The 27,791-nt window shown below is 41.6% G+C and overlaps 1 protein-coding gene across 1 annotated transcript in view; it reads right to left on the bottom strand.

Moving 5' to 3' along the window:
• The window catches only part of PPFIA4 (PTPRF interacting protein alpha 4), a 188,462-nt gene extending 160,928 nt beyond the window's left edge, over positions 1-27,534 (bottom strand). Inside the window, 1 exon segment of the mRNA XM_042464276.1 lies at positions 26,863-27,534. The gene's annotated coding sequence lies outside the window, so the exon portion shown is untranslated.
• Between the last annotated feature and the right edge of the window lie 257 nt (positions 27,535-27,791).

Below are 27,791 nucleotides of genomic sequence, written 5' to 3'. Positions count from 1 at the left end.
GACATCTCTCCAAGATGAACAGGAACCCTTGGTAATCATTCTCTAAGTTCAAGGAAGCCAAGGCCCTGAACTTGCAAGACCTGAGCAGGGCTGCTGATTGCCAAGATTCTTGGAAGTTTCTTATTTATAGGGCTGCCACAAGGAGAAGCTAACTTAACAGCTAAGAACAAACAGCTGAACATGCCCAAAGAAATTCTTTAAATTTGAGGTTAGAGATTGTTCTTAGTAATAGCATCTCTTCTATAGATGTCCTCTGGCTTTTCTTCTGACTTCAGGTACATAAAGTCATTGGCTGTTGTCTCCCAAACACCATTCACAACCTCCTGAATAAACATCTCAAGTGCATAAAAAATGTGTGAACCTTCCTTCTTTAATTCACAAAGCATTGGTAGGAAGTATTCTGCTTAGCTAGAGCCTCTAGTAAAAGGGATGTTCTAGCAAAACAGTGCTGCCGATTAATTTACTATCCTGCTTTTCTGCCAATATGTGATCCAAGGAATCTAGAACATAGATTAAAACAAAATACAGCTATAAACAATTTAAGTACAATTTTTAAATATAACAGCTGGAAATATTGGATCAACTCCAATCAGCGGAGCATAAATATTTAATATTCACAAAGCTCTAATTACACACCAGGTAGCATTTGTGTTTCTAGCCAGTTTCTGCTGGTGCCATTTAACTATTAGATTTCTAGAAATCAGCAAAATCAAATGCCACCAATTCCCAATACATTTTCTTAACATCATGTACAGTACGACTATTTAATGAGTAACACAGATTCAGCTTATAAAGACACTTTCAATAACACACTGTCTGAAAGATTGCTAGGTTAGGTGACCAATAAATGGAATAACAACAGCTACTCTTTATTGTACAAACTATTTGAGGCAACAGCATGCATGTAAGATAGCAACTGTGTATCACTTTGTTAAATGCAAGTGAACTGAAGAAAGGACAACACTGGCTTGAAGGTTATTTCCCTGTTACCTAATTAATAATAATAATTTGTTTTATTTATATACCGCTATTCCAAAGATCATAGCGGTGAACAGCAAGTAAGCTAATTAGCAAGTAAGCTAATTTGCCCCCAACAGTCTGGGTACTCGTTTTAGCGACCTCGGAAGGATGCAAGCCTGAGTCGAGCTTGGGCCCTTTTGCTGGTCTTGAACTCGCAACCTTGTGGTTTTGAGTGAATGGCTGCAGCACAGCATTTAACTACTGTGCCACCAGGATAAGGCATAGGTTTTTAAATATTCAAGAAAAAAATGTTACAGTTTGAAATATGTGGGATCAACAACCATATTCTTTGAGAAAAATATAAACTTCCTCTAGCTTCAACAGAAAATGAAAAACTGACCAATGTACTGAAGAAGCACAAGCAAATCCAGGACAAGATAGGCACATAGGATCAAGAAAGGGACACTTATATATTTATAAATCACAGTCTTCAGAACATATAGCTGAAGTGTTCTGTTAAATAGAACTAACAGGTTGCATCACATACAAATACATATGTTACAAACTTAAAGTTACAATCTTAAATTCTGTGCAACTGTTAACAGACAGTACTGGCATTCAAAAACATAATGTACTGACTCCCAGGAGGAATTTCCTGACATAAGGGCTGTTTGTCAGTGGAACACACTCCCTCGGAATGTGGTGGAATCTCCTTCCTTGGAAGTCTTTAAACAGAGGCTGGAAGGCCATCTGTCAGGGATGCTTTGAGTGAGAGTTCCTGCATGGCAGGGGGTAGGACTCGATGGCCTTTGTGGTCTCTTCCAAATCTAAGATTCTATGATTCTATGATAAGTCACTTCAAATCCTTCATATGTTTTCTTTATATTCTAGCCCTCTCCTAGAAATTCAGAATAGGGCAAAGTGGTGGTCCCTGGACTAGTGCCAGTCTCCAAACCATCAATTATCAGTCCTGGGAAAGTTTCTAGGAAACAATGATAGTTTCCTCCCAAGCACTTGCCAGGTTTTGATTAGCTTCAGAAAGTGAGCTAGCTTTAAAGGTTTGAAAGCAGAACAGTTGATCTATTTATTTAACAAAAACCCCTAGCAGTATTTTTATGTTTGGTATCTTGTGGCACACAATGAATCCAAACTCTGAAGTGATCTGGCCTCAGTAGTGTTGCACCTGATTGGACTCTTCTGTTACCCACACTAAAGGGACAGATGATATACAATAGTAGTCTGTTCATATGGAACTCTGCCCAGATCATTGCAGGAAGAATCCTGTACAATCTGCAGGTCTTCATCACCATCAAGGTGGATACAACCAGGCATATTACATCAGAGATAAAGGAAAGAAACATATGCTAAACACGCAGGGGAAATGGGCCTGCAAGATAGGTGAGAAAAGTAAGTACAGTATACTGCTACTATAGCCAATTCTTGCTGCACAAAATTCAAAAGACTTCAGTGCTCATTAAAAACATGTTTAGTGAGTAAACAGCAGGGCTGGAGAGTAGGAATAAGGAGTAAAGGAGTAAGAGCTTTTTTAAAGGAGTAGGAATAAGGAGAAACAAAATTTGTTACCGTACTTCTTATTCCTATTATTATATTGTACATGCAAACACCAAAGAACAATTTTATTATATTGCACTGGGGAAGTGACTGGGAGGCAAAGAGAGAGAGAGAAATGCCAGCCTTGCAAAGTAACCATAGCTTTTCCCCAGGGCTGGGGAGTAGGAGTAAGGAGTAAAAGAATAAGAAGTTTTTACAGGAGTAAGAGTAGGAGTAACATTAAAAATATATCTCACTCCAGAGTTAGACAATTAGTAACCCCAAAATCACCACTATTCCCCAGCCCTGGTAAAGAGCAAATATGAAACACAGCAATGCTCCAAGCCAGAAACACTGTGGAGAATCTCCACAGTATGTCATTTGCAAGCACACAACTAGAAATAAAAAATCTGAAAAGAGCTGCTGGGAAGAGGCAGCACTGGGGGCCTTGTCTATATTAGGAAAGTACATTGTGTTACTGATACAGATTTGCATTCACAGCTAAAACAGATATACTAACACAAACATTCCTGGCGCAGTGAACAATAAACAATGTTATTATTTTTATCTGTTTTCAGTAATGCATACACATGTAACAATGAAGTATATCTAACACGTAAACATCATACTAATATGTTGATGAGAAATATTCACAAAAGTAAAATAAGAAACTAAGATGCCCACTGGAAAGTTGTTAGTTTGACTAGGATTTAAATTCTCACACAGGAAGAAAAGGACAAAGAGGACATGGATCACAGTGAACATAAACAAAAGTGAGCCTAGAGATGAGAAGATGGAAGAGTGGAGAGTAAGGAACAGGCTGAATGACAAACTTGAAGAAAGTCTAACTGTAAGATAGAGACATCTGAAGCAAGAAAGTCTCAAAGAGGAAACTCAGTCAGGGATGTGCAATGTTAGGAAGCCATTGTGGAGTCTCAAAATAAAAGAAAGGCGGGTTACAGACCGCCATTAAAGTACGCACGGAGCGCGTACTAGGGTCAGGAAGGGGCGGTGCTTCCTCATCCCCCTAACCCTAGTACACGCTCCGCACGCACAAATGACGGCGGCCGTTCCACACGGCCGCCGCCATGATGGCGTCAGTTCAAGGACTATATTCTGATTGGTTCCAGATGCAGCATAATATGATATTTTACTTCATTGTAGAAATTTGCAGGTATATCAGTGAGAAATCAGTTCTGGCTTACTCACCTACCCCATGCCCCACCAGCTTCCAAAACTCCCACACTGGTGTAATTTCTCCTAAGCAACAGCACACAGCCTTTGGCTATCCTTCCCTAATCTGGGAGTCTCCAGATGTTTTATACTACAATTACTAATATCTCTAACCATTGGAATAATCGGCTAGAATGCTAGGCATTTTAATCCAAACACCTGGAAGACACTATCCTAGGGGAGACTCTACAACTTATACACAATTGTTCCCCAACTCTCATTTTCATGTGTTCTAACCATCACTTCTCTGTCTTTACTTGTATGTCTCTCAGGCTTCTACCACCACTGCAAAGCACACCAAAAGGTTCTTCATTTTAAGCCCTAATGTTTAGGTCCCAAATTAGGGGTGGGCAACTGTGTAAGGCTAGGGGGTTGCATTGGTCCCCCAGGAGACCCTGGGGGGTTCCAAATTCTCCATACACAAGGAGAACCCTCTAGGTACCATGGTACCATCTTCACCATATTTTAGGATCTTCCAGAGCCATCTTACATTTCGTTATAAACAATCCTGGGCAGAAAAACAGTCTTCCACAAGAGCAAGCGGAGATCCCAGGCAGCAATGGGCTTGAAGGGCTTATCACAAAGCTGGCCCAAGTGAAGTTCCAAGCTTCACCTTGGCATCAGGCCCAAAACATAGAATGGAGGTTCTTGTAGCCATTCAAGAATTTCTGAACAAGAGGGTTAAGGAAGCAAGAAAACTTCCTGAGCAGGTGAAATTTCACAGAAATTGCAGTGAGGTAACACTGCACAAAGACTAACCCTCAGAAAACAACCTGAGCAAAACATCAAGAACATGCCTGGTACTGGCTTCAGAAGGGAAAATGTGAAGGGGGTTCAAGAGGTCTTGAAACCTCCTCCACTTATAAGAGTACGTGTCTGGTAAAAAGTCGATGAGTGGCGGCAATCACATTCCTGACAGCAATGGGCACAGAGGCTAGTGAACAGCCCTCTATGCCGTAAGATTGAGGGTGTCAAGATCTTTACTACAGAGTATTTACAGCACAATATACAACCCAACAACTATCGAACCAACTATCCACTAGATACAGCAACCCACACAGAATATAGGCTGTATTTATATACAGTTGTCCCTCCGTTTGTGCGGACTTCATATCACTTACTCACAAGGAGCAAGCAAAAGGGATTAAAATGGGGCACACACCTGAGGCGCACGCCTGCAGCCACTCGCCCCCATTCAAGTCTATGTGGCTTGAATATGTGCAAGTTTCCATTTTTGCTTTTGCGAGGGAGTCCGGAACAGATCCCCCACGAACCTGAGGGCTGACTGTACTTTGTCCATGATATGATCACCTTACACAAATGTCTGCAATAGTCCTCTTGCATCAGTCACTTGCTTTGTCATCCTGGGCAGATCCTACATGGTGTGACTGATTACACTCCCATGTCAATCATGATGCTGCAACTTTTCACTTGTGTTGCATCATCCAGCATCTTCATCCAGCAGCCATATTCTGTACAGTGAAATTCAATTCCGTTCTTAACATACACTGACAGACTGGAGCAAAGAAGCTACCCTACAATCCTCATCTCCCAGTCTGTTGAAGAAAGAAGTCAGCTTCTTCCAGTAAAATCTACACCAATCTATATCAGCATCAACAGTGGAATATGAGAGTGTTTCAGTACCCTGAATAAGAAAGTTATTTGTCAAGAAAAAAGGCTGTCCAGTACAGTTATTACTATCAGTCCTGCCTCCCTTGTCATGCATGCTTGCATTACTAGAGCTGTTTTACGTTAATTAACAATGCCTGAGTGATCTAGCATTCTAGCCAATGCCTACCTGCTAAAAGATTTCACAGGATGTCAGTTTTCAATTTTATATTTCACATTTTGACACTAAGTGTAGTCTGAAGTTCTTCAGAATTTTAAATATTCCTTTGTTAAATATTGTGATACATGCTAAGCCAGGCTTCACCTAGCTTTAGCTCTTCGGCTACTTGCTGATTTCAACTATGCAGAAATATATCTTCTATCCCAGAAGGCCTAACTGATCATTCCACTTGCTCAAAGTACCATTCTGGTCAATATACAGCTAAAAGCAATGGCAGGGGATCTTTCAGAGACAACAACAGTAGCACTATACCTAACACCTGTTAATACTGATGCGGCAGCTAAAAAGGCCAATGCAATTTTAGGCTGCATCAATAAAAGTATAGTGTCTAGATCAAGAGAAGTAATAGTGCCACCCTATTCTGCTTTGGTCAGGACCCATCTTGAATATTCTGTCCAGTTCTGGGCACCACAATTCAAAAAGGACATTGAGAAACTGGAGCGTGTCCAAAGGAAGGCGAATAAAATGGTGAAGGGTCTGGAAACCATGTCCTATAAGGAACGACTTAGGGAGCTGGGGATGTTTAGCCTGGAGAAGAGAAGGTTAAGAGGTGATATGATAGCCCTGTTTAAGTATTTGAAGGGATGTTATACTGAGGAGGGAACAAGTTTGTTTTCTGCTGCTCCAGAGAACAGGACCCGGAACAATGGATGCAAGCTACAGGAAAAGAGATTCCACCTCAACATTAGGAGAAACCTCTTGACAGTAAGGGCTGTTCAACAGTGGAACACACTCCCTCAGAGTGTAGTGGAGTCTCCTTCCTTGGAAGTCTTTAAACAGAGGCTGGATGGCCATCTGTCAGGGATGCTTTGATTGAGAGTTCCTGCATGGCAGGGTGGTTGGGCTGGATGGCCCTTGTGGTCTCTTCTTTTTCTATGATTCTATGAAAGAAAGAAGTTGGTAGCATGAGCTTTCATGGACTTAAGTCTACTTGCTGAGATGCATTTGGTGGAGTGGTAAGCTAGGGACAGACCTATATATGTCATTAGTATGTGGGAATGTCTATTCAAATTCTTTCTCCTTTCTCTATGGAAATGAAGTAGCAAGACCAGTTTTAACTATGGTCATTTGTGAACAAAGGCAGAGGAAACTAGCCCGTAGGTGAAGAGAAAACCTGAGTGTGGGAAACAGAGACTGATGTGATGAACAGGTCAAGGGTGCTCCCATGAGAATGAGGGTTAGTTTTGAAATGTATCCAGTGTGCCAGGAAATCATTATCTTTGTTCAACCCATTGCTGATGGACTGTAGCCTACAGTCTGCATCAAGCAGCATCAAGCCGCACCTCTTGGTTTGTTTGTTTACCATGCATGCATGCCATCACATAAACACACCACCCAAGACTGAAATTACCTCTCTCTTTCCACCCAACTACCATCCCACTGCATGTCCAGTGTGACCTGCCACACAGTTGCACAAGTGATACACTGCCCGTATGGTGCAACAGTGCATCAGTGCACCCAGTCACATTTTGGCAAAGGACAATCATGGATGCCCCCCATACATGCCTCCTTTCCCCCCTTCACCCCATGGTCCCCTGTTGGACTATCTGGTTCATGTATGTTCTAATTACATCCACTGCATTATTGATGTGTTTGTTGTACTTTCACATCATAGGAAGTATGACAGGTCGATGGTACTGCTGGCCACTCAAGTGCTTGTATACTAAACCGAGAAAACGTACAGTGAGCAATGGCGCTAGCAGCTGCATCTAACTGGTACCTAGTATATGCTCCAGACCACTTCCATTTACAAACTGGGCTTTCCTACATTTCTGCATTTGTGCCTTTCTGTTTATATGCATGTGCAATGGTGTGCATTTTCCACATTGAGGCAGAATATCAAGGCTTATTTTTGTTCTGGATTTTAGCCCCAGAGCAAGGTTTCATGTCAATTTCCACCCGGTTTCACCTCATACATCATGTAGACAGGTAGGCTTCATATTGGTTTCAAGTCACTTTATTGTGCCAGTGCTGACAACACCAAGAAGCTAAAATGAATAAATGGAGACCACTATCGTTTGGACTTATCATGAGAAGATATGACTCACTAGAAAGGACAATAATACTTGGTAAGGTGGAAGGCAGTAGGGAAAAAGGAAGATCACATTATAGATAGATCAACTCATTTCAAGGAAGCCACAGCCCTGAATCTGCAAGAGCTGATCAGGGCTGTGGATGATAGGATGCAATGGGGTCACCATAAATCAAAATCAACAACAGACACAACAACAAACAGTCAAACTCTTGATACAATTAAAAAGTGCTGAATAATCAGGCTATCTCTAGAATTATTCTCCTGGAAGTAAGAATCACTAAAGCCACAATTGCATAGAAGTGTACAGTAATTAGGTTACATTCAAGTTACTACAAGTTCTCTCCCCCTCACCCTATACAGTCTGTATACTGACTGCATGACTGACACAGACTGAAAACACAGGATTATAATACCTTTATGTATGAAGGACTGATAAAACCATAATGCGACTGTACTTCAAAATCAGAACTTGGAAATTTACTTTGGAAAAGTAATCTGGTCAGTCTGTAGATCATTTGGAGGTTGTTTTTTGTGGGTTTTTCAGGCTATGTGGCCATGTTCTAGCAGAGTTTCTTTCTGACGTTTTGCCAGCATCTGTGGCTGGCATCTTCAGAGAATGCTTTGCCTGAAAAAATTGGGTGTATCTATACTGTGTGAGCCTCGGAATGCAGGAATGATTTGCATGTGTATTGTTCTGTGCTGATGGCTGGCCTCAGCCTGGGAGGCTAATACAAACGAGGATTAATGTCTGCTAATTGGTGATCAATTATCTGCTAGGAAAGCCCCTGACTCTGAATGGTTTCCCATTTGCATTTGCTGAGTCCTTATTTTGCTATTCTTCAGGACTGGTAGCCAAATTTTGTTCACTTTAAGGGTTTCTTCTTTCCGGTTAAAATTATCCAGATGTTTGTGGATCTCAATGGCTTCCCTGTGCATCCTGACATGGTAGTGGTTGGTCTGGTCCACAACTTTAGTGTTTTCAAACAGTATTTTATGCCCAGGATGGTTTGTGGCATGTTCTGCTGCTGCTGATTATTCTGGCTGGCCCAGTCTGCAATGTCTCTCGTGTTCCTTGATTCTTGTTTGCACACTGCGTTTGGTGGTCCCTATGTAGACTTTTCCGCAGCTGCATGGTATGCAGTAAACTCCTGCGGCTGTGAGAGGGTCTCTCTGGTCCTTGGCTGAGCGAAGCATTTGCTGGATTTTCTTCGTCGGTTTGTAAACCATTTGAAGGTTGTGCTTCCTCACCACTTTGCTTATTCTGTCTGTGACTCCTTTGATGTATGGTAAAAATACCTTCCCTTTGGGTGGCTGCTTGTCTTCACTTCTCTGAGAATTCCTGGGCCTGGCAGCCCTTCTGATGTCTGAGCTGGAATAACCATTGGCCTGTAGAGCCTGGTCCAAGTGCTTCAGTTCATCTTCCAAGAAGTGGGGTTCGCAGATGTGTTTTGCTCGGTCTACCAGTGTTTTCATTGTGCTTCTTTTTTGTCCTGGGTGATGGTTGGAGTTCTTGTGCAGGTATTGATCTGTATGTGTGGGTTTTCGGTATAGTGTGTGACCCAAACATAGGTTCGGTTTGCGGCTGACAAGGACATCCAGAAATGGCAGTGTTCCTTCCTTTTCTTTTTCCATAGTGAATTGGATGCTGGGGTGGATGTTGTTCAGATGGTTCAGGAATACAGCCAGGTCTTCTTCTCCATGGCTCCAGATGGTGAAAGTGTCATCAACGTATTGGAACCAAGTTGTGGGCTTTTTCGGTGTTGTTTCCAGGGCTTGCTTTTCAAAGTGTTCCATGTAAAAGTTTGCTATCACCGGGCTTAGAGGGCTTCCCATTGCTACTCCATCTCTCTGTTCGTAGAATCCATTGTCCCACTGGAAATAGCTTGTGGTGAGGCAATGTTTGAACAGGGCTGTGATGTCTTCTAGAAAAATCTGTTGGATGAATGTCATGGTGTCCATTATGGGGACTTTAGTGAACAGGGAGACCACATCAAACCTGATGGGAAACCATTCAGAGTCAGGGGCTTTCCCAGCAGATAATTGATCACCAATTAGCAGACATTAATCCTCGTTTGCATTAGCCTCCCGGGCTGAGGCCAGCCATCAGCACAGAACAATACACATGCAAATCACTCCTGCATTCCCAGGCTCACACAGTATAGATACACCCAATTTTTCCAGGCAAAGCATTCTCTGAAGATGCCAGCCACAGATGCTGGTGAAACGTCAGAAAGAAACTCTGCTAGAACATGGCCACAGTGCCCGAAAAACCCACAAAAAACTATGGATGCTGGCCATGAACACCTTCGACTTTGCATTTGGAGGTTGTCTTTCCTCATCAGTTTCCATATTCTGTCCATGATTCATTTGATGTATGGTAAAAAAATACTTTCCATTTGGGTGGTTGTTTGTCTTAACTCCTGTGGTTTTTTCTGGGTCTGGCAGCTCTTCTGATGTCTGAGGTGGAGTAACCGTTAGCCCATAGAGCCCAGTTTAGGTTTTTCAATTCATCTTCCAGGAAGTGGGGTTCGCAGATACTTTTTGCACAGTCTACCAGTGTTTTTATTGTGTTCCTGTTATGATCTACAGATCAATCAAGAAAATCCAGCAAATGCTGCGCTCAGTGAAGGACAGGAGAGACCCTCTCACTATAGCAGGAGTTTACTACATGCCATACAGCTGTGGACAAGTCTACATAGGGACTACCAAATGCAGCATTCAAACATAAATCAAGGAATATGACAGACACTGCAGATTGAGCCAACCAGAAAAATTAGCAGCATCAGAACACGTCATAAACCAACCTGGGCACAGAATGCTATTTGAAAACATTGAAATTCTGGACCATGCCAATAACTATCTGGTCAGAATGCACAGGGAGGCCACTGAAACCCACAAACGCCTGGACAACTTCAACAGGAAAGAAGAAACTCTGAAAGTAAACAAAGTTTGGCTGCCATTCCTGAAAAACACCAAATCAAGATTCAACACATGCAAATAAACATGACCCAGGGTCAGGGGGTTCCCTGCAGACAATGGATTGCTAATTACATAGATACACATATCCTCTGGCATATCCTCCCACTCTGACACCTTGCCATCCAACAACAGACCAACACACAGATTAACATGTAAATCACTTCCTCCCAACCAAGGGTCACACAAGTATATATACCCCACACAATTCCATGTCACCACCCTCTGAAGATGCCAGCCAGAGATGCAGGAGAAATATCTGGAGTAAACTCTTCCAGAACGTGGCCACAGAGCCTGGAAAACTCACAGAAAACCATGGACACCGGCTGTGAAAGTCTTTGACTTCCCCTCCCCCCCCCCTCACCATTCCCTTCTCCTTTTGTGTCATGTCTTTCTAGATTGTAAGCCTGAGGGCAGGGAACCGTCTATTATCCCCTCTGTTGTAAGCCGCTCAGATTCCCAGTGATTGGGCGGCATATAAATAAATCCTATTATTATTATTATTATTATTATTATTATTATGTAGAAAGCATTACTCAAAGTGAAGTAATGTCAGTCTCACTTGTTCTGTTAATTTTGCAATGTAACAGCTGGGGAAAGTGACCACTTGGGGAAAATAAGCTTTTCATCTGTTGCATCTGTCTGGCATTTCAGGGGGATGTGAGAAATAGTTTGGCTTCAGTGGCTATGCTCATTTAATTATGATGTATCAATCCATGTAGCACAGATGAGAAAAGATTGGACTGGATAACTTTTGTGGTCTCTTCCAGCTCCATGATTCTATGTGTAGAGAACTGGAACATACCACATTCTGAACAAAGTAGAAGAAGGCTTTCAAGTCAGAAGTTTCCTCTATTCTCAACCTCAAACTTGGATGTACACAGTTTTAAATAATGTTATTAGACATTCATTGATCCCTTCAGAATTGGGCAAATTAAATTATACTGGTAGTTCTCTTTTATGGAGATGCGGAAAATTAAAGCTACTGTACTAATGAAATTTTCATAAAGATGTCAAATAAAGAATCAATCTGACAATAAACACAGTTCGAATTGGTTTGTTCACTTAGGTTTGAATGCATTAATTTCCAATGGGCCCTAAATAAAATGCATGTGGCTTGGATTTGGTCTTCTGCCTCAGTAGCTAAGCAACCATTTTGGCTTCAAAATCTCTCTCCATTGTCACTGATGACAGAATAACAGAACTCCTAAAACTGGCATCTTGACTGACACATATTCAAAGAAATACGGTACATTTAACAAATTTAATGCCATATGGGATACCCTTCTGGAGTGATTTACTACAATAATACTGTCCAAATCCAACAACTGTTGTGATTTTGACTCACTGACCAGTTAAGAAGCATACGCTTATCCATTCCATTCTTTCAATCTCTGCCACCTCCCCTCCATCTTATTCTTCTCTTCATCCACCTCAGTGAAAACCAAAACTATGTGTCTAATAATTCTGAGACCCAGAAATGAAAAGAGAATACAAACTAGAAGCAGCATCTTGATTCCTGATAGCTATATACCAACAATACTGGATCTCTTTTTCAAATTCAAGGTTTTATTCTAGTTTACTTATAGCAATTGTCTTTTATGTTATATGTTCCAATTTTCATAATAAAATTAGTTTATTGTTTAAAAACATATAATACTTATCTAACCTTATTATCTAACATTTCTATGCTTTTTGGTTTATTAATTCCTTAACTTCCCTTAAATCATAGATTTCTTTTTCTTTTTCCTCTACATTATACAAGAAGTAAACACATTGCAAATCAGGACTATATGCCAAGATCATTTACATCTTAACAATGATTAATTCAAATTTTAACAACAGAGAGGGCAGCTATTGTTATTAAAGAAATAAAATATTTAGGATCTCAAAGCAATTCATCCACGATGCAATATTTCATAATTGAATTGGCAACACTTCAGGCACAGTGATATTTGCTTAGCTAGAGTGCCGCACATTCTTTGAGGGCCTGGACTTATATAACCCTGATCCCCACTAAGATTGTAATTTTATCAAGCTGTATACGCATCTTAGTTTTCCCCACTGCCCTATTGATTACAAAAAAGCATTCTGTGAAACTTGAAATAATTACACTGGGTGATATTGCAAAGCTTAACTACTGAAATGTTATTCTACCAATCTAAAGACAGTTCAACAGGATATGATTTTCACTGATCTGGAAATAATACAAAATATCTTATTATTATAAAATGGCCCATTTACAGATGAGAGGAGGCACATCTCAGTCTGGGAATGAAGGGTAAATTGATATAACTTCAATTGCCCATTTTAAAATTAAAAGTGTTTCCTGAAAAAGTACTCGAACATATTATGCACTACTAAATACATGTTTTATATGACCTAGGAAGAGAATTTAAAAACTCTTTGATCATGAATCCCACATGGTTTTTACACTGCATTATAATATCAGTTGAGAAAAAAAACAGATTTATTTGGCTTCCCACAAACATGAAAGAATGCTAATCAAGATCTTTTACTTTAAAGGTGGAGTGGATTCTAGCTAGTGGCCCCACTACTAATGGAAGACATTGATAGTTGGGAAGTTTATTTATTTATATCCTACCTTTCTCCCTATGCAGGATCCTTTTTAATATTTATCCTTCCATAAGAAATCTATTGCTGTGGTTTTGCACATCTTTCCGGCAAGTTCAAAATGTTAGTCTGGGAAATCAGTACTGTATATAAAGGGATTTTGCAGCACCTTTGAGACTAGCCTCAGGAGAGTGTAAGAGAGGGCATAACTGAAAACTGCCCTGCCCCCCATTTCATTGACAAATGCTTTCTATCAACAATGACACCAACACCATCCCAGCTTTGGGCTGCACACATATGCACCCTCATTAAGAAATAATTGCCACTGAACAGAACTGAATGTATTTCTCAGTAAATATGCAAAAGAATAGCAGTACATTTTCAGACCTCTTTAGAAGAAAAAGATGTTAACTTCTAGCAAACCAGTGTTTCTTAGTATTAGAAGGCCAGTAGTTGAATCTCTGCTCAAGCCATGGAAACCCACTGAATTACCTTGGGCAAGTCATACTTTCGCAGTTTCAGAAAACTTCAATGGCAAACCTCCTCTGAATAAACCATACAAGAACTCTGCCTCCCCAATGATCAGCTTACTTTAAGATGCCACCATAAGCTGGAAATGACTTGAATGAAAAAAACAACCGTAAACATTTACTGAATCTGTTTGTTTCGAAACCACGGCAGGAAAAAAATTGACCTGTACACAGCAACAGCTGTGATGCCAAAGACAATACATACACTGCCTTGTATAAGTATTTACCCCATGTTGATTTTCCCACATTTTGTTGTTTTTCAAATTGGGAATGAAATGGGTTTAATTGGCATATTTACTGCTTGATGTACACAAGATATTCAACACTGCAAAAGTGCAAAATAATTTTACTGTGCACAAATATTAAGCAAGCCAACCAAACTGGCACTTGTTAGTCGTGTAGGTTGTATAAGTATTCATCTCTCTGAATCAATTCTTGATAGAAACACCTTTGGAAGCAATTATAGCTGGAAGTCTTCTCAAGTAAATTTTATAAATAAATAACATTGTTCAAATTTGAACAGTTTTATTTAAGTAAATCCATTATTTAACTCAACACATGTGTATATTTTATCCAAGTCTTGTGGCCCCCCTTGAGCAACTCTTACACACACCCTGAGGGTCCCGCCCCAGTTTAAGAACCACTACCCTAAGAGCACAAGATCCTGACTGAGCTTGATAGCTAAGCAATGTCAACTCTGGTTAGTATTTGGGTAAGACACTTCTAATGAATACCAGGTGCTATAAGCTCTATTTCACAAGGAAAGAGCTGGCAAAAACGTCTCTCAGTATTCCTTGCATAAGAAACCCCTATGAAATTCATGGGATCCCCATTATTTGATAGATAACTGGAAGGCACATACACACATGTACACTATTAAGACAACAACACATTAAGTATACTCTCAATTATTTCCTATTGGTCCTGCCATACGACATGCAGTGGCTGCAATGGAAACACCAGCAAACACAATACCAGTACTGTACTCTACAAACCTAAATAGCACAAGTCAAAACTTTCAAATAGGGAAAAATATCTAGCACATGCACATCTGCAGAGCATTACATATATGACTCAATGCTTCATTAACACTCTCTACCAGAAAGTTTTAGAAGTGAGAGGTGAGAGCTGCTCATAAAGTTAATACTAAAGAAAACCTTCACAGCACAATACACTAGGGAAATCAAACAGTGACAAAATATTCAGCATCAGCATAATTCTATCATCCCATAAGGAGGACTAAAAAAAGTAATGCTTAACCACTTAAATGAAACCAGGATCAAAAGCAAATGAGGGCAATAAGATCTTTCTAGTAGTATAACAGAGCAAAAGAAAACTCAAATGTAACCCACTAGGGAGAAGCAGTTTCTTTACTGTTTCTTCTTCTTTTTAATAAGTGTTTAGCACATACACATCTGTGGACAGGCCAGGGACGTAGGAAGAAGTGATGCATAAAGTCAAAACATTCATACAGAACATAATTATTAACAATGAATTCTAGATACACTGGTGAAACACAAGGTCCCCTGGTTTCAATTATATTAGTTCCCATGTAAACATTGTTAAGAAGTATCAATGCGGTGCTATGACAGCCAGCAGCAATAAGGGAAATGCATGCATTCATCCTATTCAAAAGATTCATCCACCCACAGCAATATTACTGCAAGGAGTTCTAGGCTGCACTTCAAGGTAATGCACAATAATAAAAACCAATAATGAACAATTCACATTAGTCTTCATGCAGTAACAAAACTACCACAAATAAGGTCCTCTACTTTTGTATAGTAGAAGCATAAATGATTTCACCAATACATTTCGTATCTGGAAAACTTAATACACAGGCAGGACAGTATGGGCAGAAATGTCCCTTCACATAAGTGCCAATACCTTGAGATCAACTAGAACAGTGATTTCCAAACTCTGGCCCTCCAGTTGTTTTGGACTTCAGCTCCCAGAAGCCTCAGCCACCTTGGCCAATGGTTTGGGATTCTGGGGGCTGAAGTCCAAAACACCTGGAGGGCCAGAGTTTGGACATCACTGAACTAGAATGTCAAAAGGAAACGTAATCCACTGGGTGTGAGCAAGGACATTTGATTACTGTTTTTTCATTTGCTTTTCTGTTTTATTCATAAGAGCAAAAATAGTCCTAAACAAGCTTTGTAATAACACAAGAAAGTGTTCACTCTCTGCAAGTTCTCCAACATATTATTTTCACCTTTCTTGGTTAGTATGGAAGTACCTTAAGGATACATCTGAAAGCATGGAAATATATTCTCTTAACTTCAAATGATTTTTAGAACAAAAGATGTCAAAAGACTCTAGCCTACCTAGTTTTCAAATCTGCTGCATAAAGACGGCATATTAACAGAGATACCTTTCCTTATGCCAAAGACAAAAAGCTATTTACGGTAACCATAATTCTCTAAAGTGTCCTACCATTGCTCCTCTAATTCAGAGAAAAAATTGATTCAAATATACCTGCTGTCTAATGGAATTTAAGTAGTTCTTGGCAGTACTAAGAATGAACAATTCCTTGGTAGTAACACGAGAGGTGTCAGTGTAGTGCAATGTATGAAACTAATTCTTAGCATGCATAGCTAAGGCTTCGCCAACTACTTCATCACAAAAGTCACTACTATTCGATCTGAAATAGTTCCTCCCGACTTGCCCCCTACCACTAACCTCCTGGTACCTTCTACTAATAAACTCTCTGTGTTTCCCCCTGTTTCTCTGGATGAACTCTCTAAACTGCTAAATTCTTCCAAACCTACTACCTGTTCTCTTGATCCTATTCCCTCCCGTCTCCTAATCTCTATAGCCCCTTCTCTTCTGCCTTCGCTCCTCTATATCTTTAATCTCTCTCTCTCTCTCTCTATGGGTTCCTTCCCTTCTGACTTCAAACATGCTCTCGTTTCCCCAATTCTGAAGAAACCTTCTCTCGACCCCTCTTCTTTGTCTAGCTATCGTCCAACTTCTCTTCTTCCTTTTCTTTCTAAGGTCCTAGAACGGGTCGTTTATTCTCGCTGTATTAAGTTTCTTGAAGCCAACTCCATCCTAGACCCCTTCCAATCTGGCTTCTGCCCATGGCACTCTACAGAGACAGCCCTCACCAAGATCTCAAATGATCTCTTGCGGGCCAAGGCAAACGGCCTCTACTCTATTCTCATTCTTCTCGATTTGTCTGCAGCCTTTGACACTGTTGATCACTGTCTCCTGGTCGATTTACTTTCTGACCTTGGGTTCGCCGACTCTGCTCTCGACTGGTTTAAATCTTACTTGTCAGATAGATCTTTTGCAGTGGTCACGGGTGGTCAGACTTCATCCTCTGTTCCGCTATCTGTTGGAGTTCCCCAGGGCTCTGTCTTGGGTCCCCTTCTGTTCTCTCTATACACACTGTCTCTAGGTAAACTCATCAGTTCTTTTGGTTTCTCCTATCATTTGTATGCCGACGACACTCAGCTGTATCTCTCCACCCCTGACCTTTCGCCAAGGCTTGAACAGCAAGTTTCTTCTTGTCCGACTGCCATCTCTCAGTGGATGCGGCTTCGGCGCTTGAAGCTCAACATGTCTAAGACTGAGCTTCTCGTCTTTCCACCTAAACCCACCCTTCATTATTCCTTTTCTGTTTCTGTCGACGACACTTCTATTCAACCGGTTCATCAAGCCCGCAGTCTTGGCTTCATTTTTGACTCTTCTCTGTCATTTATTCCCCAGATCCAGGCCACCGCAAAGACCTGTAGATTCTTTCTCCACAACATTGCCAAGATCCGTCCATTCCTCTCAATCTCTACTGCCAAGACTCTAGTCAATGCCCTAGTGGTTTCGCGACTAGATTATTGTAACCTCCTTCTAACAGGGCTTCCTCTTTCACACCTCCATCCTTTAATCTCTGTCCAGTATTCAGCTGCCCGTATTGTCACATCCGCTCGCCACTTTGACCATGTTTCTCCTCTTTTATCCTCCCTTCATTGGCTCCCCTTCCCCTTCCACATCCGGTACAAGCTTTTGTTACTGACTTTCAAAGCCCTCCATGGGTTGGCCCCTCCTTACTTATCTGACCTTCTTTCTCCTTACATTCCTACTCGCACCCTCCGCTCTGGTAGTCAGGGTCTCCTGTCACAGTGTAGGAGTACCACTGCCCCCTCCCGAATTCGTCCCTTCTCGCTTGCTGCCCCTTACTCCTGGAACCTTCTTCCCCCACATGCACACCTCATCACTTCTCTGCCCAGTTTCAAAACTGAATTAAAGACTATATTGTTTAGAGAAGCATTCCCAGAGGTGAGCCCCCTCTGACCCAGGAAGCCTCCTTCTAACCATCCATCAAGAAGCCAAGCCCTTCCTCCAGTCCATCTGCCTTGGTCCAGGCCTCAGAGGTGGAGAAGATCTGCTGGACCTGATCCTATTCCCCACCACCATTCCCTTCTCCTTTTGTGTCGTGTCTTTTAGATTGTAAGCCTGAGGGTATGGAACCGTCTGACTAAAAAATTTATGTACAGCGCTGTGTAAATTTACAGCGCTTTATAAATAAAGGTTAATAATAATAATAATAATAATAATAATAATAATAATAATAATAGCTGGAATCATAAGGAAACTCCAATAATGGGTTAGGATAATCAGGGTCAAGCTTCTGAGCTTTATGCAGGAAATGATCAAACCCTTCTCTTACACGGTATGAAATCTCAGTAATCTTCAATTAGGACATGGAATAAGCAAAGACATTTATTATTGTTCATAACCAGATGTAAGAACAGTTCTTTCCACCTTCAAGGAATACATGCCAAAAAATAACTTTTATGATAATATTTGAACATTCATCCTTCAATACTATTGCAAGAGCCCTCACACAAGCTGAAGTTTAATTGTTAGGAAAAAAGAAATTTGATCAGAGAATGTTATTCCACTTTTTACAGTCTATAAACAATCTTCCTGTGCACACATACTTTTTAAAGATAGTAGTACATACTACAAACTTCATAACACAACTTAGGAGTACTACAAACTTTGTAACACAACAAATTAAACTGTTAACATTTTAGTCGCTATGTTTTTTGAACAAATATGAAAATTAATTTTAAAAACAGAACACACACCTTCTTCTGAGAAACCCAACATCTATTGGATAGAGGTGAAAGAACAATTGAGTAAGAGGTAACATTAGGAACAAGTTAATCAATCTGGCTTCATACTCACATGATAATGGAAAGATTTGTGTGTACTTCTGTCAGAATGAATTTACAGCGTAAATTTAATTTTACAGCGCTTCATAAATAAAGGTTAATAATAATAATAATAATAATAATAATGAAACAGTTCTCTTTTACTTTTTCACTACAAAGTAGTTGCACTCCAGTTAGCTACCGTATACAAGCCTCTTTCACCTAAAGTTTTTGGCCCCTTGCACAACTAGCTTAAAATGATTATTCTAAGAGTAAAGAATACAACAAGCCAATAGCATTACTGGTAGAAAATTACATTATCTCCAAGAGCTATGTCCTCAGCTTTCCTTTTATTCCTTAAACCCTTAAGAATGAGATCAGAATTGTCTCTTAGGAGAACAGAACAAGTTGGCCCAATAGAACAAGCTCAACCTCCTTAATATGGATCCAAACTTATGAGTTTCAGTTTCTCAGATGGCACCTTAAGGCTAGAATCCCAAGCATATTTACTATACAGGTTCCATAAACTCAATAAAATTTACTCTTCCAGACACACCGAGTCAAGTTTTTGTGAATCAGAAGCTTATGAGCCATATTGTACACTGTGCTGTTGTTGTGTGCCTTCAAGTTGTTTCCAACTTATGGTTACCCTAATGTGAACCTATCATAAGGAGCAGTAGTAAGGTTTGTTCAGACTTGCCTAAGGTAACCCGGTGCATTTTCATGGCAGTGCAGGGATACAAAACCTGTCCTCCAAAGTTGTGGCCCAATGCTCAAACTACTACATCATGCTGACTCTCCTGCTACACCACCATTAAAGCAGAAACATTAAAAGATGCTTTATACTGAGTCCTTTAGTCCATTCAGTTTAGTAGTATGTAGACATTATACTGCCAGAAAGTGGCTCAGCAATATTTCAGACAGTATCTTTTCCACCCTTCTGTGTACATCAGGGTTAGAGAACACATGGCATCTCACAAATTGTGGAACTACACATCCCACTGTTGGCTATGTAGGTAAGGCTGGCAGGAGTTGTAGCCCAACAATATCTGTTGAGCCACACATTCCACAAGCCTGCTATGAAAGCCAAAGATTGAATATGAGACCTTATCATCAGCTACACCCCTGATTACCTTGCTAGAAGCCAAGTCCAACTAATTTCCAAGAATTTAGGAGATCAGACATTTTTCATCACATAAAGTTGAAGGCAAGTAATTTAATGTTTTCAGCCAGAAAATAAGTGAAACCCACACAGTACAAATCAGGAGGCTGGATCTATAGAAAAGTTTGGAAATTGTATAGGAACATAGACATACAAGCAACACTCTAAGAGCAACAGCAATACTGCAAAGCAATTGACAGAAACCATATTTACTCATGAATAAACATGAGTAAATTCATGTTGTGAGTCACAGATTAGAGAAAGTTCAAAACAGAAATATTTTCATGGTACATGCTGTATTATTTTTGTGTAAAAATTGACATTTGGTGCTTTAAAAAACATGTTCATGCTTAAAGAACAGCTCCTACTTTGTTTTCTATTTCTTTTTTCCAAAGTACGTATATTAAGTAGTGCTAAGCAAAATTAAACCAGTTGCATATGCTGTTCTCTCAGGGTCACAGTCTGAAAGAGGACACACACACAGAGTGGGCAGGAAGAGGATAAAAGGTTTGCAATGCCAGAACATGGTGTAAAGTATAAACAAATATTTATATCCAATTAAGGCTAGACTATTTTTCTCTTGCTGAGAAGATGTTTGGAGTACTTGAAGAAGTTTGGCTCTTTGATCAGTGATCCTTCCTCTTCAGCTCTCCAGGCATGTAGCAATAGACTTCTGAGCTGGGAGGTGGGAAGCATGTTTATTCTCTGGCTGAGGGCTAGAGCCAGGACAGTCCCTTACCTTCTGTGGTGTGTATTCTTCATGGAAGGTGGGAGGTGCAAATCACTGGGCATTGGAATTCTAGCTTATAATGGGTCCAGCGCATCCTTCTCATCTCACTATTCTTTCTGACATCATGATCAGAATGAAAGTAAGTTTGTAGACTGGTCTAAAGAAGTGTGAGTTCTCCCAGTGTAGCTCCTTGAGTTTTGCCAGGTTTTGTTGCCTCCACATTCACTTGCTTCATTCTTTGGGAGGACTTGTTTATAATGATTTCTTGGATCTGCCCTAGGGCTCTTCCAAAGGTTTTTAAAAACTGGATTTGGTACGATATGGGGCAATTTTTCTCACTTAGAATTTTTTTAACTCTTAAACTTGTAGTGATATAGTGTTACTTCACTGGTACACTGTAGCTGTAAAAAAATGAAAACAGAAATTATACTGATACTTTTTTTGTTGCCATTGTCTTAGAATTAAATAGAATGTTTATAAATAAAATAAAATTAGAATAAGATGTTGCACCTGGTGCTGGGAAATGCCAGAAAATAGTCCAGGGCAAAAGAAATAACATTTGGATATTTTTTTAAAACAAAACTCAAGAACCACAGTGACAAATTCCACAACTAAGGAGCCTTTAGACAAATCAAATTTGCTCTTTATAGATTTTACACAAGAGATGTTTTAGATGTTACACAGGGCCGAAACAGATGGTTGTAAAGGAGCAGCATGATACCGCACCTTTGATCGCCAGATCAGGGCTGCAAGAACCATATGCCACGGCCCCAATCTGACAATTTCCACAAAAAGAAGCAACAGAAAGCCACTCCTTTTTGCATCTGGAAAAAGTGCCTTTGCCGCCACTGCGGCATTTTTTTCGGGTTTTGGCAGTGCAGTGTGTGTAAATGCTGCACCGCAGAAATGCCATGAAGCCACCACACATGTGGTCAGCCATGCGGCTTCCCAGGAGCGTCGGGGCAGGCTGCTGTCTGAACCCCATGCCCCCCACGGCCACTGGGGAACTTTGTCTTTTATCTGTCTGTACCAGCCCATAGTCTGTCCTTTCCTTGACTAGAAGAGGCCAAGAGTTGGCCTGGACATTTCTCCATGGCTACAACACTCACCTGCAAGTATGATAAATATAACCAATGCAGAATACTGCTGTACTGTGATCAGCTTTTTGCAGACAATTTTTAAAATTTGTATTTCTCTCAAAATGGGACTCAAGACTAGCTAACAAAATTAATTTATAAAAATTAAAAAGAAATCCTTATCTCCCCCATGTGATAAGGACCTTATCACACGGGGGAAATCAGGCGAAATCGGGGGTTATCCCATGCAAATTGCAGTATCACAATTAAGATTTTCATACTACATTCCTATTAAACAGGCAAGAATCAGACAATAAACAGCAACAAATAATTCACAGGGAGATCCCAAAAATGACTTGTGGCTGTTTATTGCCTGATTATTGCCTGCTTAATAGCAATGTGTGTAAAAATCTTAATTGTGATATTGTGTTTTGCATGGGATAATCACTTTTTAACCCCGATTTCCCAATTTCCCCCCATATGATAAGGTCCATAGTTTCAATAATGTAAATTCTGACAGAGAGAGAGAGAGAGCGCACAACTTCACACAATACAGCTCCATAATTAAAATTCAAAAACCTACCTAAATAAAAGCATCTAATGGAAAGAGTAGGGAGGGAGTACCACAGCCTGGGAGCAACCACAGAGAAGGTTCTCTCTCTCAAGTCCTGCAAAGGTGGTGGGTCTGAGAAAAAGCCCTCCCCTACTTTTTATCTTGGAACGTCCCTTGCTTATTCATCCTAATAGTTCATTTACACTAGGCTATAACTATTATGCAGGGGGAGTCTTAATACATCTCAATGGTTTAGAAGCCTTAGAAGCACAGAAACACACCTGATGCTTTAAACAAGAGTCAGAGCTTCTGAACTGAAGAGATGCAGCAAACCTGACATGTTTTTCATGTAAATCAAGAATACGACCAGTGAATAGAACTGTGTCTTATGTTTAAAGACACAGTTCTATTCACTAGTCTTACTCATGATTTACAATCAATTATCCTGCCTTAGTCTGTGTATATGCATATGTATAGTTTAAATACAGCCATGATACTTAGAGAACACAAGAGTGGTTTAGCAACTGGTGTATTATGACAGCTGCTTCTCTTATTCTGTACTGTCATGCTGTCCCCTTACACTTCTTTCAGCCATTTGTCCCATCCATCTGTTCCTTCCGATTTCAGGCATGGTTTCAAAATTTTCTGGACATGGAATAGTTGGGATGGGGTAACACCAAGCCTGCATATCACCTTCAGAAACAGACACTTTCCATCTCAGCATCGTAATTAAGGTTGCATTTAGGTATAGTACACAGTTACTTATTCCATTACAGAGTGTTGACATTTTCAAATACATGCAAGAAGATAGACAAAAATTTTCCTTTTTAGCAAAAAATGGATCCCTGAAATATGGTTAGGTTTCACAGAAGCTTATAAAAATCACCAAAACCTCCTCCCCAGCTATGCAATAATGCAGGACCCACTGAAAACAGGGAAAGTCCCAGTTCATAAAACAAAACAGGTTGGGCCCAGACTTAGCAATACTCAGAGTGGAGTCATTTAAATCAGTAAGACTATAGAAGGAAATTCTAGCACCACATCCCACTCCCACTCCTATCTGCCCCTTCCTTGACCACAAGTCTTTCTATTCCCCTGATAAATTCAACCACTTCCAGGGATGGGAACAACAAGGTTTATATTTTGTCTGAGACCTTTTTCGTAATGGCAGACCAAAAACAATTGACGAACTAACTTTAGATTTAGAGCCATTAAAGGCTAGTTGGTTTCATCTCCATCAGATAATTGCTTTTATGCACAAATTAAAGGAAATAGGAGGAACACCTAGATCACTTAGGGCCCATACAGACAAGCCAAAATAAAGCTGCTTCGGGTCTCTTTGGAGGAATGCTATTTAAATGATGCATGTGTCCTAAGAAGCCGGAAGCCGGAAGCCGCGCCAAAGCCACGCTGTAGTCCTAAGGACTGCGGTGTAGCTTTGGCGCAGCTTCTGGCCTCTTACATTGCATGTGTCATTAAAACAGCATACGTCCAAAGAGATCCGAAGCAGCTTTATTTTGGCCTGTCTGTACAGGCCCTTACCTTATTTGAGGCACGATGTGTTCCCCTTCCTAAAGTACCATAAGACTAACATCTTTAATCCACAACTGTTTGATTGACCACTCTTACCAAAACACCATGGCATAGAACTAATCTGGGAAACAGATTTGAATCTTTCAATTCCCATTTCAAAATGGACTGCAGTTTGGTCCTTATTTATTTATATCCTGCCTTTCTTCCAAAATGGGACCCACAGAAGAATCCTATTAATTGAATTAAAAGCCACTCTTAGATTTTAGAAAGCTGTGTAAAATCTGCCACCTTTTATAGAATATTTTGAAATCTGGTGTAAAAGGGTGAAACAGTTATCCATGGCGGGGTACAAACCGCCGCTTTGCGGCGCTCCCCCGCCGCCGCCATTTGCTCCGCGCGGGAGCCGCAGCAGCCAAACCGCGGGACTCCCGCGCGGAGCAAAAAAGAAGCTCCATTTCGGAGCTTCTTTCTGCGGCGCCTCTATGACATTGCGAGGCGCCGCAGGCACATTCGTGACGTCATAGGCACCGCGACATGTCTGGACGCTATGTGTCCAGTACGTAAAGATGGCGGCGCCCATGTGGAAGGGGCGTCGCCATCTTGTATGTACTGTATACGTACTAGGGTTAGGGGGTGCGGAAGCACCGCCCCTTCCTAACCCTAGTACGTATACAGTACATACTATATGGCGGTGTGTATCCCGCCCATGTTACTTTTTCCTTGTCAGAAGCCTGCCTGTTCTTCAATGAAAATCACATTTTGCTCAGCCCAATCCTCCAATTTCAACAATAAGAATTCTGCATAAATTTTGGCCACCACATCGATTAAACTAATCAGCCTGTAATTTGTAAAATGAGACCCAAGGCAGCTAACAACCGCATTCTACCCCTTTTAAGTCCAGATCAGCATTGATTAGAGAAAACACCTTGAAAATTATACAGAAGTGGTACAGTGGTACCCCGGGTTACGAATTTAATTCGTTCCGCGGCGCCGTTCGTAACCCGAAAGATTTCGCAACCCGAAAAAAGGCTTTCCGCTAGCGCTGGAAAGCCGCGGCTTTTAAATTTCGTGCCAAAAAGCGCCGAAACACACCGAAAAAAATTTCGTAACCCAAAAAATCTTTCGTTACCCGGAACAGTTTTTTCCAAGCTAACTTTTTCGTACCCCGGAAATTTCGTAACGCGATCAATTCGTATCCCGGGGTACCACTGTACTTGACTCCAGTGAAGCTAGCCAGAATGGTTAAAAATCTCTCCTCCAAATGTTGGCATGGTTGTAATGATAATGGCACATTTCTACACATGTGGCTAGACTGCCCCAAAATAAACACATTTTGGCAATTGGTACTTGAACAAATTTCATTGATTACAAAACAAGTAAAATTATGTCCAGAAATGATTTTGTTATCAACAAATGTAGACGCAAACTCAAATTTGAAACATAAAAATCTTATAGATTTCTTCATTACAGCACCTCATATAGAAATTGCCAATGCTGGAAAACGGGAGGTTTCTTTAAATGAGTGGTGGGAAAAGGTATGGGACCTGTGGCTACTTGATAAACTATCTGACATAATGGCAAGTTACGCAGGACAACTAAAATCAGGACCTTTCATAGACAAATGGTTCCCACTCATTGATTTTATAAACAAAGACAAACAAGAGAAGACAACCTCCATTTCATGTGAACCTTTGGTCAGACATTCTGGACTAGATTTACACAAAGACAGCACTGGGCTTTAAAATGACCACTTACATTGAACAGAACCCAAGAAGGAGACCCGCAACATAATACAAAGTTGTGAGATGATTTCTTTTATTTTGCTTTATTGTTGTGATATATTTTGTATATAGTTGTTTACTTATAATAAATTCCAAAAAATTCAAAAAATATTTTATGTTGTTTAAAGGCATATTACACCAACAGTAGTATGGTGTCATCCACCTATCTTAGCTTATTGATGTTTATCCTCCTAGCTTCACTTTTTCTTCTTCTGAGTCTAAACCTGCTGTTCGTATGCTGTTTTCTGCATACAGGTCCAACAAGTAGGATGGCAGAAAGCCTTCTTTAACTGCCCTGGCTCAGCGCAGCGCTAGGGGATCTTGGGAAATGTAGTTTTGGGAGACATCTAGCCTTCTCTGCCAGAGAGCTCTGGTGCCACAATAAACTAGGATTCCCTAGCAGTGAGCCTGGGTAGTTCAAGTGGTCTCAAAGTGGATTATTTGTACTGTGGGTTTTGGACCTCAGTGGAGCCCATACAGACAGGGCAAAATACAGCTGCTTCGGGTCACTTTGGAGGTATGCTGTTTAAATGATGCCTGCATCCTAAGAGGCCGGAGCGCAGCTTTGGCGCAGCTTCCAGCCTCTTAAGAGGCATGTGTCATTTAAACAGCCTACCTCCAAAGTGACCCGAAGCCGCTTTATTTGGGCCTGTCTGTCTGGGCCTAATAATGACTAATTTTAGGCTGCTTCGTCTCGACGGATTTATTTTCAAATACGATTACGCCTGCATGCCACCAAATAAACGCTAAGCCATTGCTGCTACATTTAACCACATTTCAACACGTATCGCTCACACATTTGTTAACGTGAACCCATCATTACGAGAAGATAATCCAGCACAATTAATCGGGAGGAAAAAGCATCTGGAACGCAACACCTTGAACATATTCCATAGTAATAAAGACAAGCTCTAAGGAGGGATAATGCAGTTTGACATCGCTTCAACTGACAGGGCTCAAGGCTATGGAATTCTGGGTATGGTAGTTTGTTGCGGCACCAAAGCCTTGAGCCCTGTCAGTTGAAGCGATGTCAAACTGCATTATCCCTGCAGTGCAGATGCATCCCTAATGTATGCATTCCACCGATCCCCTTCGAGGCTCCAAGGGCTCCGGCCTCATCCATGCCTGCTGCGAGGCGAACCCTCCCCAAAGACACACACCCGCATCTCTGCCTGCCCTTCAGCGGCGCAGCATCCATCCCTCCTGGCGTTGCGGGAACTCGCGGAACAAAAGGTTGGCAGCAGCATCTACGTGCTTCTCCTCTCCCCCCCCTCCAGCCGGTACAGGCACCTGCTCTCGGCCTCACTTGCCCCTGAGCCGCCGCGGCGACGGAACGGAGGAGGAGGAGGAAGGGTGGGAGAGAGAGGGGGGAGACTGACGTGCTTCTGCGGCAGAGTCGGGCAGATGGGGAGAGAGAGGCCTGTGGCGCGCTCGCCTCGCCCGCCTCAACCGCCATACATCCCCGCAGCCGCACGTAACGGCACGGCAAGCGCCCCAGCCTCGCCAGTCCTCCCCATCAGACCCCTCGCCTTCTGCCTTCTGTGCCGCCGTGTCTCCCCTCAGCGGAAGGGGAAGGGAAAAGAGGCCACCGACCTGAAGGACTCGGCCTCGTAAAAAACAGCAGCCTCAGGAGAAAACCGCCACTCACCGGCTTCTGCGGGAGAGGAAGAGCTTCTCGCCACTGAGGCGACAGCGGAGTAGTGGCTCCAGCGAGGCCACGCCCCAAACTGTCTCATCCTCGCGGGAAGCCACGCCCCCAAACCGCCCAGGCTCGCGCGAGGCCACACCCCCAAAACGCCCGCGAGGCCACGCCTTTTCCAACACCCCAAACGGCCTCAGCCCCCCAGCCACGCCCCCAAACCGCCCAGGCTCGCGCGAGGCCACGCCCCCAAACCGCCTCAAATTCCCACCCGAAGCCACGCCCTTTCCAACGCCTCGACTTCTTCCCACCTTGGCTAGCTTTCGCCCCTCCCGAGTCCCAACGCCTCGCCCTCCCAAACATTGCTTTCCTCCTAGGCTGGCGCGAGGCCACGCTCTTAACGTTTCCTCCTTCCCTCCCCCGCTCAGGCTCCCCCGCTCACGAAGCCAT

The sequence above is a fragment of the Sceloporus undulatus genome, chromosome 4 (assembly GCF_019175285.1).
Source record: "Sceloporus undulatus isolate JIND9_A2432 ecotype Alabama chromosome 4, SceUnd_v1.1, whole genome shotgun sequence".
Classification (NCBI taxonomy): Eukaryota; Metazoa; Chordata; class Lepidosauria; order Squamata; family Phrynosomatidae; genus Sceloporus; species Sceloporus undulatus.
The sequence above is the reverse complement of the archived record's forward strand: the minus strand, read 5'-3'. Positions and strand labels throughout refer to the sequence as shown.